The sequence below is a fragment of the Pinus tabuliformis genome, chromosome Q (genome assembly GCF_031772625.1).
Source record: "Pinus tabuliformis cultivar Carrire ecotype Pingquan chromosome Q, CPIR1, whole genome shotgun sequence".
NCBI classification, from domain to species: Eukaryota; Viridiplantae; Streptophyta; class Pinopsida; order Pinales; family Pinaceae; genus Pinus; species Pinus tabuliformis.
The window spans coordinates 1,080,435,847-1,080,447,010 of NC_142296.1; the positions used below are offsets into that span (position 1 = coordinate 1,080,435,847).

At 35.5% G+C, this 11,164-nt stretch overlaps 1 pseudogene; it reads right to left on the minus strand.

The window, feature by feature from the left end:
* Window positions 1-8,218: 8,218 nt before the first annotated feature.
* LOC149223279 (calcium-transporting ATPase 1, endoplasmic reticulum-type pseudogene) lies at window positions 8,219-8,734 on the minus strand (annotated as a pseudogene).
* Between the last annotated feature and the right edge of the window lie 2,430 nt (window positions 8,735-11,164).

Below are 11,164 nucleotides of genomic sequence, written 5' to 3' on the forward strand. Positions count from 1 at the left end.
GTATTTTATAATTAAAAAATAATAAATTGAAAAGAAATATTGCATGGACTTACCTTCCAGTTAATCTTATAATCATGAGAGAGATAAATACAAATATCATAATAGCCCAGTATGGGGGAGATTTGTAGGTGTAATATAAGAAAGTAATAAAGTACATGCATGTCAAGATTTTTTATCATATTTATAAGTGGGTTAAAGTTATAATATTCTTACTTTTTTGTAAATTAGTACTTTGTATTACCAAAGTATACTCAAAAGTACATGGCTATTACATCAAGTATTTCTCTGCGATTTTCTTGGGATACAAAGGTGCCCATAGACCAAAACTTTACTAAATAACCAACATACTAAAAAGAATCTATACTACTAAACCTATATTACAAAATATTAAAAAATCCCTTCTCGCTCGATTGTCTTTACCTAAAATAATAGAAAAATAAAAAGTTAGAAAGCATATGCATTATTCATATTCAGAAGAAGATATGGGAGAAAGATACTTGGCACTCGATCTAATAGGTGTAGCAATGTCAGAGTCACATTGTATCTGTCTCTCTACATGGGTAAACCTTGTGGCTAGCCTACCTAAGGTGAAGCATTGTTTCTACAACATGCGCTTAAAATCTTCTATAGAAGAAAACTAATTATACCTTTCAACCTATTTAGCCTTAAAGACCGATCCTAACAGAGTTTTCATCTACTAGTGCAAGATATTGAGTCCAAGGACTACTCTTTCCATCCCCTCGTGTGACCAGGGTCTGGTACCTAAGTAGATACATGATCCATGATTTTAGAGTCAGAGTGGGATTGCCTTTCCATTCTAGCTTGATTTTCTATCTTACAAATTTCTCTCCTTCTCTCTATAGAGACATCATTAAAATAGGTAGCAACAAACTCCTAGAAAAAAGACTCACTCCGCATTGACCTAATTGGTTTCTTTCCACACCACTGCCCCATCCCCTACCCGAAATGAATGCATTTCCTATGTGGCATGATTACAAAAAGGGTGTCAAACCTATAGAAATTTCTATAACAACCACAACCTACAAAGAAATAACATAAAAACCCAACAATGACACTACCAAGGCTTTGGCACCACCTAACATAATTTTCATTGAAACTCATCAACCAAATCATGCCAACTGAAAAACACTCTGACTTAGACCCCACTTATAATATTGTGTCGATGGCAGAGCCAAGAAACAAAAAAATAATTAACCAAAGATAGAGCCATAGGTTTCCTCGAATACAATTTTTTTTTAATACTTTTAGAATTGAATAATATTAAGAGGGTGAAGTGACCCTTGGCTAGTTAACAATTTGATTCATAAGAATCCCCTTACCGAAACATAAAACAATTGAAAAATACCAAAATAAATACCTCTTAGCTCAAGAAAAAGTATATCCTTCTCAAGATAGGGAGAGAACAAATACATGCGTTGCCCACACCCCACCAAATACTTAGATTGGATTACAAAAAGAAATATAATTGACCCAAGAAAATAAATAAGCTTAGTGAGGAAAAAACCTATACCACCTCACCGCGATTAAAAAGGAGACCACCAACTACCTAGGCTTAAGCCCATTATAAGGCTTCCACTCTCCCACCTTCAATGCTCATGCACCACCTCTTCCTCAGCACCACAACTCGCAAATATCATATTGTCTCAATACTCATAACTCCCGTATATCGTTTCCTCTTCGACTTTGCTTGATAATCTCTCGCAAAATGCCCCAAGCCAAATTAATGCCACAAATAAATAGCGAGAGATGACCATCTGGTGCATTTCATGCAAATGCATGTTGGTGGCGAGTCATGCCCCTTGTTCATAAATGTCCATCGCATCCCAGGGTGTTAGGTTAGACCCCCAAGGATCGCTCATAATCACCATTAACACCCCTATCAAGGACAAAATGTAATATTCTTAATATAACATTTTCTAATTTATAAGTGTCTTACAGTTAATCTAACTTAAGATACATAGTTTTTGTTATAATATGATGTATAAACACATATTAGAATTAAAGCATAATAAGTTTTATTTAAATAATCAATGTCACCATAAAAATATATTTATGTATTAGAAGCTCAAATTTACCTAATAGTCATGTTTGATTGTTGATGTTTAAGGCCCATAAGAGGATCCATTTTTAGGACATAATAGTATATTTCTTAATATAATATTTTATAATTTACTAATATCTTAGCGTTAATGTTGTCTAACATATAAAAAAATTATTATGATATATAATTTATACTTATAAATTAGGGTTAAAGAAAAATAAATTAGGTTTAAAGCATCAACTTGGGCTAGAGGTAGAACTAATATGTGTAGTCAAGCTCAAAATGATACAGAAAATGGATAGAGTTAGTAAGTTTTCTAGAGGGAAGGATTGCACAAACAAAATATTCCATATTTGGAATAGGATTTAGTGTTTGTGAAATAGTTTTTTGGGCTTAGTTTGTGTGTGTACTATTTCACCTTACCGAGTAGACCAAATTTAGTAATGCATCATAATCAGGGTTTGAATCAATGATGACTATGTTTGCATTTAAAATGATAATAATTAATTATGTAGTATTACTAATATATGAAAAATGTTACCAATAGGCGAAGAAACTTTAAGGACAAACAATTTTAGCTTCTTATTTTATTTTATAATTGAAATAGTTTTGCACTATAGCCTACAAGCTTTTTTTTTATAAATTTAATATAAAATTCAACAGTGAGAAAGTGGGTTTTTTAGTTATTGATGTAAATAAGATTTTATAATAATATTATGGGGGTCACAATGGCTCTGTCTATCTGTAGAGACTTGAACCCACATCCTCCGACTGAGTTTAGTTAACCTACAGCTAAGTCTTGAAGCTTTTTCTAGTATGGGTAATTGTCATAACCGCTTTCGTGGGGAGGTTGACAGGTCAATCTTTGGAGTGGGTTTGTATGTCAGGTTCCGAGGAGTATTTAGATGGATCGAACGCATAATCCTCATGCCGACATGGATGAAGAGCTCATGGATTATTATTTTCACCCATATTGAGCAGTCTCAATCTAGACTGATACTCCACCTCAATCTACTACGATGGATCCACCAATAGTAGAAGTGCTACTGGTCTCACAGGTAGCAGAGGTTAGGGTTTTATCAGTGTTAGGTTTAAAAACGCTAGTCCATAGGCATATATCAATTTCTATATTGATTATCATCCCTCAATTGGGTTTCAAAGGCATGGGATATCTATGGACCCCTTTTCTTAGTCACATGCCGAACTTTCGGGCCCATCGCCACCTTCATTACAATTCCTAGCGTCATCAGTCAACCCTTGCTCATCTCCAATTCTCTTTGAAGGTGTTCTATATCAGGGTCATATTTTTGAAGATTCAACTTACACTTTAGATCTCGGTCCATTGAGGGCTCCCTCTCATACACTTGTTGGACAAATCCACCATATTGAAGCTACAAACATCTTTCAGGGTCTTCAGATTTTTGCTCCTATATTAACATCGGGCTTCTTTGATGGTGCCACTATCAATCCCCAAGAACGCTTGCAACCGAAAGCTAGGGATATCTTCCCTTTGAACACGCTTTCTCAAGATCCTACCACGACGGAGGGTGAATCTCATAGGAAACATGGAAAGAAAACTAAAAGTACCAAAATCAAATAAAACAGAAGGCTTCTCATGTTAGCGAAGGGTATTAGCTTGGACGAAGTAATGTACATAGTAGATAGTGTTTTAGTTGGAAGGGTCAGTAGCAGAGAATACTCCAAGACGCGTCGGAAGAAGTGGGTGGTTGAAATCTATGTGAAAATTATTTACTCTTTACCATTAGTAATGGCCATGACCACGGGTTACTTCACCCTGTGCTTCCATACACCTAAACATGTGACCTAGGTCCTGTCAAAATATTGGCACATTGAAATGATGTCGGTCCTATTGAAACGATGGTCCCTGTTATTTGTTCCAGAGCATGAATAGTTGGGAGAATGAAAAATTTGCGTCAGAATGGTTGGAATTCCTCTCCAATTATGGAATGAAGATCTATTAAGGTGTGTTGGTAATGATCTGGGGGTGTTCTTTGATTACGAAAAATATTTTCTAGAATCAGGTAAGGTGGCCTATGCTTGCTGTTGGGCAATTTATTGGGCTTAAATTGCTGCATTAAATTATCGACCAGGGAAACTCGTAAGCTTGTGATGATGCCGACACAATATATGCAGGAGTAGGCAACTAACTCTATGTCTAACTAAATTATTTATGATTCAATATAATATACAAGGGAAGAGGCTCCTAACTAAGGAGGTCCTGGTTGTCCTTCCCTACAGTATCATAGAGAAATCATTGATTACATAAAACTAGAAACTTGAAATGAAGACAAGAGAATGAACTTAATTGTTGTTCATATTCAAGTAGAGAGAGAGACTAACTTAGTCTCTTGATTGTCCTCTCATGTACTAATCCAAACTAGACTAAGATTCATTCACAAGCATAAGAAATGAAATAACTTGAAACATGAAAGAAAAAGGATGAATTTCAATTACCATATAAATCAATGGAGAGAGAGCCTAACTTAGACTCTTGGTATCTCCTCATATGATACTTGAAACATAAAAGCAAAAGAATGAATTTCAATTATCATACAAATCAAAAAGAGAGAGAGCCTAACTTAGACCCTTAGTTGTCCTCTCATATGCTGATTAGATTCTAATTCAAAACTCATTCATCAAGCACAAACAAATCCTCAAACATCTAAACAAGTAAATGAAATAAGATCTAAGATGAAATAAAATGTTTCTCTCATCCTTTTAGAGTGAGCTCAATTCTCTTAAGAACAAGACAAATTATTCCATATACTACATTAAGAGAAATTAAATCTAAAACTACATAATGGAAATATATGTAAAATGAAGCTTTATTCTATTCCATCATAAGTTTGGATACATGCTCTAAGAGTCCTCCCTTTGGAATGGAGGAGGTACTCCTATTTATACAAGAAGATGAGATAACAAACTCATAATGATGATCCACTAATCTCTCTTTTAGTTCCATACATTTCTCAACCATCTAGACACATAACCCTATCCTCCATGATCTCCTCCATGAGGTCCATGATTTTCTCCATCATCTTTTCCATGAGGCTTATCTTATCAAATTCGAATTTGATCATTCAAGGCCACATAAAGATGCCCTGGAAGCTTCCTTTGTGCCTACACATGTCAAAAAACTCATTCTAATTGTTAGGTATAAGTATAAGCATTTTATTTTCTAAAGTTTAGCCATAAATTCACTTAAAAATGTTAAGAATTAATAAACTTTGGAAAAGCATAGTTATAGCCCAATAATGAGGTAAATGGAATGATGTGGAGGTGGAATGGAGGTGACATGAAGGTAAGATGTGAAGATATTGGTGAATAATGGAGTGAAAATAGGGACCATTTTGAGGCCCAACATCTACCCCAAACTGAAGGTATTGCATTTCGTCATGCAATCTATTACATTACTTTTTGGTACTTGAGCTTTGGCTTAAACTCTGCATGATATAATTTACATAACTTTTGAAAAGCGTTATTTTGATGAATTACAACTTGGTTGGTTCTTGTGTTTCAACCATATTTTGTTTGTTGCATTCAATGTATGATCTTTGCATATTGATAATGTGATTTTTGTTGCAGAGTATTTTTGTAAGAATGCATCATGGTTGGTTCTTGTGTAACAACCATGATTGTGTTGGCATCCAATTAACTTTTAAATACTTTTGACAAAGCCATTTGTATGCTCATGTAATAGTGGGGTTAAGAATGTGATATATGACTGTGGATATGAATGTGACAAAGCATGTATGTAAATGTATCCTTCCCCTTAAACGGATGTTTTCGGCAGTTATGTGAAATGGGGAAACGAAGGGGAAAGGAAGTGAAGTTTTTCCAAAAATTATTATCCTAACTTTTCAAGGAATTTAATGGTTAAAAGTTAGAAAATATCATACCTTAACTTACCCTTCCAAAAATGGATGAGAGTTGTGCACGTGTGGCGGCAAGACTGTTGTTCATAGTCCTCCTTACTTGGTTATGAAAATGGTGGATGAATCATGCATGATCAGCTGCCACAATTCTGCTCTGAAGCTTATTCTTCAAGTTGTGGATGAAAGATGGATCTGTATTGTCGTATCGGCTGCTGGATCCTCTGCTACTACATGATGAATCTGAAGAGTCCGCTGAACATGGCTGAAAGTCGTATCTGCTGCTGGATTTTTTGCTGCTGGATGATGAATCTGATGAGTCTGCTAAATATGGCTGAAAATCTATAAGGCTTGGAAGGTATACAAAATATATAAGTGACATTTCCCTCCGAGCCTTATTGATTGACTTGTCCTCAAGTGATGACAAACTGATGAAAGGAAATTGGCTTCATCTGCTACAAAATATGGGTCTTCAAGTCTTCAACGCTCGATGGCACAAATCTTACTATGTGATTAAATGTGTCGATGTCGAACATAGCAACAAATTGTTAGTTTAGTGGTTGTTAATGAATGCCCCTAGCCAACACAAGAGCTCCCACCACTGATTCCAATGGGAGTCAGGATGCCTAACACATCTTTGTAGGTACGAATAAATTTGTCGTGGTCGAGTCACCTACAAGATCCAACGAACAAGGGATATTAATGTACTCCCATTGTTCATTGGCAAGAGTACTTGCCATTAAGGCATGCAAGCCTCTAGGTGTTTGTTCAATGATACTTAGACTCTAGGACTTTGACTCAAGCAGGGTTTTATTGCGGAAATGAAGGGGAATGGTAATGACATGGAAAATGACAATAAGGAAATGCATGGTGTATGAATAAGAACTCTTGCTGTGAAAAATGGATATGGAAAGGTCACTCCTTATGGATGTACGATTGGTGATGGATTTGTCTTCAGAATTTCTCATGAATTTAGTCTTTGGAAGACTAATTGTCGTCACACTCAATCTCCTGAATGATCACTTTGTTATCCTGTAACCTGTGAAAAAGAAACTTGGCAGAAAGAAAACATAAGTTTGTTCAAGAAGAATTGCGCATTTTCTTCATGATTCTTACGCAAAAATTTCATACCAAATAAAACAGATTTAGGAAAAATCAAAGTGTTGAAAGTAACTTAATTCATGATATCAATTTCAATCCATTCTTAAAAACAACCATGAAAAATAATACTCCCTGTTTGTGTCAGGAAATGTGCTCGGCAAAAAGATTGATATTAGAAGTATGGGCATCATTCTCTATATTAATATGTCACGTAAAAGTATTTCATGAGTTAACTGACACAAATAGCCAACTTGAAGCTATCGAAAGAAGAATCCTCCAATGTTTGATAAATTGATTTTGTTTCCAAGTATTCCATTTTTTTATTTTCCAAATCTGTGTGAATTTTGTGATTTTTTTTTTTTTTTTTTTTATAAACAACAAATTTTAAAAAGAAAATAAAAACATAAAAAAAAATTATTGCTTTAGATTTTTTTCTTTAAATAATAAATTAAAAACATAAATTTTTTAATTTATTATTTAAGTTGATTTTTTTTTTTTTTTTTTTAAATCAACAAAATTTTATTTGTTAAAACCTGATAATAAAAAACTATCACTAAAATAAAGTTAGTTTTTTTTTTTTTTTTTAAATACAATAAAAAAAAATATTTTTTTTTTTTTTAATTAAAAATAAAAATAAAAATTATTTTGTATTTGATTTTTTTTTTTTTTTTGGTTTACTGTACAAAAATTGAAATTTAGATATGTAAATGGAAAGCCTCAATCCCGATGAGTAACCAAACACAGCTTATTTATAATGACAAAGTGAAGCGCCATCCCGAATTACTAAACCAACAAATTTACGATCAAAGAAGTGACCCAATCGCTCAAAGACCATCTCAGATTTCCTTCTTGGTTGTGCTCTAATTCATAGAATCGATGGCCGTTATCATCTAAAAATGAACGATAAAGGATTTATGTAACAATACTTATAACACGCTAACGCTGAAATTCTATATCAACCCGGAACTTCACTAGTCGCCATGAACACCTGTAGAAGTGTTGAAGTCGTTTGTGGCCGCTAAAGGTGGTAAGGGTGGTAGCTCTTTTCCAATCCACATGCCTGCCTCGATGGCAAAGAAGACGGTATTAATAGTCGTGTCAATGCTACACGTGGAGGCTGGGAACTGAGGTTGTCCAGAACTGTTGTAAGCGCTGAGGCAGTTCAGCAGATTCCGATTGCAATTGACTGAAGATTGGCATCCATTTTCCCTTTGGGCCAATCTTGAATTACCTCGTCACAAGGATCATAAGTACTACCCTCAACGGTATAATCACGGAGTGAACATGGGTATGATCCTATTGCTATAACTTTTGCTGTCAATGTTCCAGTCTTGTCAGAACAAATCACAGTAGTACAGCCTAAAGTCTCTACACTTGGTAATTTTCTCACAATGGCATTTTTCTGAGCCATCTTTCTAGTTCCAAGAGCCAAGCATGTTGTAATAACTGCAGGTAAACCTTCAGAAATTGCAGCCACAGCTAACGCTACAGCAATCTCTATGGTGGGCGCCATTGAGGTTATCAAATGTAAAACCCTCAGGTCGGCAGGAACCTTATCACCTACTTTAAGCTCGACGATATCACCAGGAACTAATTCTCTAGCACCTTGGCGTGTTCCGACTGCATTTCCTTCAACGCCTTTAGGTATTGCTCTCTTGCCAGACGCCGACGGTAGCATTGGCAATCAAAATCAAGAAAATAACCAGCGGCTCGACGAAGGCAGTTGTATCCATTTCACCGCCTTCATTGCCATCAATCCATGCAAGAACAAATGAAACAACAGCAGCCACGAGTAAAATTATTACCAGAGTGTCATTAAATTGATCAAGGATGAGCTTCCACCGATAGAAAACAAAATCTGCAGAGAAATAAAAAGCGGTCTGCAATCTAAAACAACAGATCTCAGGGCGGTACTGCAATCTGAGGCTCGGATGCAGCCTCGACAGAATAAAACCGCATTAAAAAAATAAGAAATTTCTACTGTTCTCGGTCGTTAAGAAACTGGGCTGCTTGGAAGCTGCCACCGCTCCTGCAGGACTAGCTGTTAATGCACGCGGAGTCCGAAAATTCTTTTCTAACGATTTCTATTCTGGGATGACATCGTGTCCAATAAATCAAGTTCCTGGGATATTGAGATCATGCAAATAGGATAACATTTAATTGAAACAGAAAGGTCGGTTTTAGGAGGATTTTTCTATAGTCTCGCCAGGATCTTGTTACAAAATGGATTAATTAGAAGATTTACTGGGATTTGTTGAGCGCTAAGATTCTCAACAATTATCTCTTTGACTAAGCGAGTCCACAAACTTGTTCTCCACGTGTGGATTTGATGTGTCCATGCAACGCAGGGTGGTAGCCTCATCAGGATAATCTTTCGGCCCATCATCTGGCTGTTGCAAACCGATTTCAAATTGACCGTCATCTTCACCTTCTGTTTGCACGTGCTGTTCTTTTTGCTGAGCGTGATCCTCAAAGTTCTGCATATCAGCAATACTGAAACCGTGTAATGCATGTGCATGTTTTGATGCATCTGCTGTACTTGCAGAATTCTACATGGAATTGTTTAGCTCGGAGTTGCTAATGCTTGAACCCCCTGCCAAACTTATGATTTGATCCATCAAAGCTTTTTCCGTACTGTTGGAGTGTATATTTTCCACCGGTATATGCGATGGGGTGATGGTATTTCAACACTCAGGAAGCTCCCCGCCATTTGTCCCCCTGGAAGGTCTCATGACGGAAACTCGTGGATTCGTTGGGCGCAAAGGTCTTGGTCAAAGTCTGATTGCCAACATGGACACCCTCACTCAGTAGACCCAAAACTACGTCCTCCGCATCACAATGGCCACACTGATTTACCACTATGATATCTGCTCATTCTACAAATGGTTTCTCAACAGGTTTGGCGATCTTCCATCCGACGTTACTCAACCCACAATTGCTTTCTGTTGGACTCGGCGCACTCCAATCTATAGGTGCACTCCACTTCCCATGCCATTTCGCGGGCGCAGACAATCACAAACAAAAACAGCACAACTTGTAGTTGAGTACGGGATTCCATATTGCGAAGCACAAATCCCCTCTCTTCTAATGAAATTGAGCAGTGATATTTTCTCCCACTAAAAGAAACCAGCTACCAGTCATCACTAAATCTTACTTCCGAATGAGATTTTATCTAAAAAACAAAAAAAAATGATTAGTGTTTTTTTTTTTTTTAATTAAAAAATACAAAAACGGTTAGTTTTTTTTTTAGTTTTTTTTTTAGCTTTTTTTAGTTTTTTTTTTAATAATAATAATAATATCTATATATCTCATACATATATTATTATTATTTTGTGGAATTATATATATATATATATTTTTTTTTTTTTTAAATCTAAAAGTAAAAACCAATTTTTTTTATTAAGTCTAAAAAAACTAAATTTCATCTAAAAATTTAAAGATGTTTTTTTTTCATTCACAAAATTCTTTATTGTCTTTTTGCAAATTAATTTTCCAGCAAGAGTATTTTTATTTGAACAAAATCAATAGATTTTCTGATCTTCCTGATCACACGAAGCGCAGCAAGAGAGCATACTTATCACTTGATTTGTTTTTATTCATGCAGGGGGGTGTTTTTTGAAAAGACAAAATTTAAAACTAGCTAAACACTAAACGATCAGAAAACTCAAACTTAAACTCCTTTGTGAAGATCCTGCTGTCACGAGGTCTCACAAGTTATTTTGTCTAAAGAAAAATACTAGTACTAAATTAAATTTCTAATGCCTAATCCCTTAGCACCATCCCCGGCAATGGCGCCAAAATGTTGGGCAATTTATTGGGCTTAAATTGCTGCATTAAATTATCGACCAGGGAAACTCGTAAGCTTGTGATGATGCCAGCACAATATATGCAGGAGTAGGCAACTAACTCTATGTCTAACTCAATTATTTATGATTCAATATAATATACAAGGGAAGAGGCTCCTAACTAAGGAGGTCCTGGTTGTCCTTCCCTACAGTATCATAGAGAAATCATTGATTACATAAAACTAGAGACTTGAAATGAAGACAAGAGAATGAACTTAATTGTTGTTCAGATTCAAGTAGAGAGAGAGACTAACTTAGTGTCT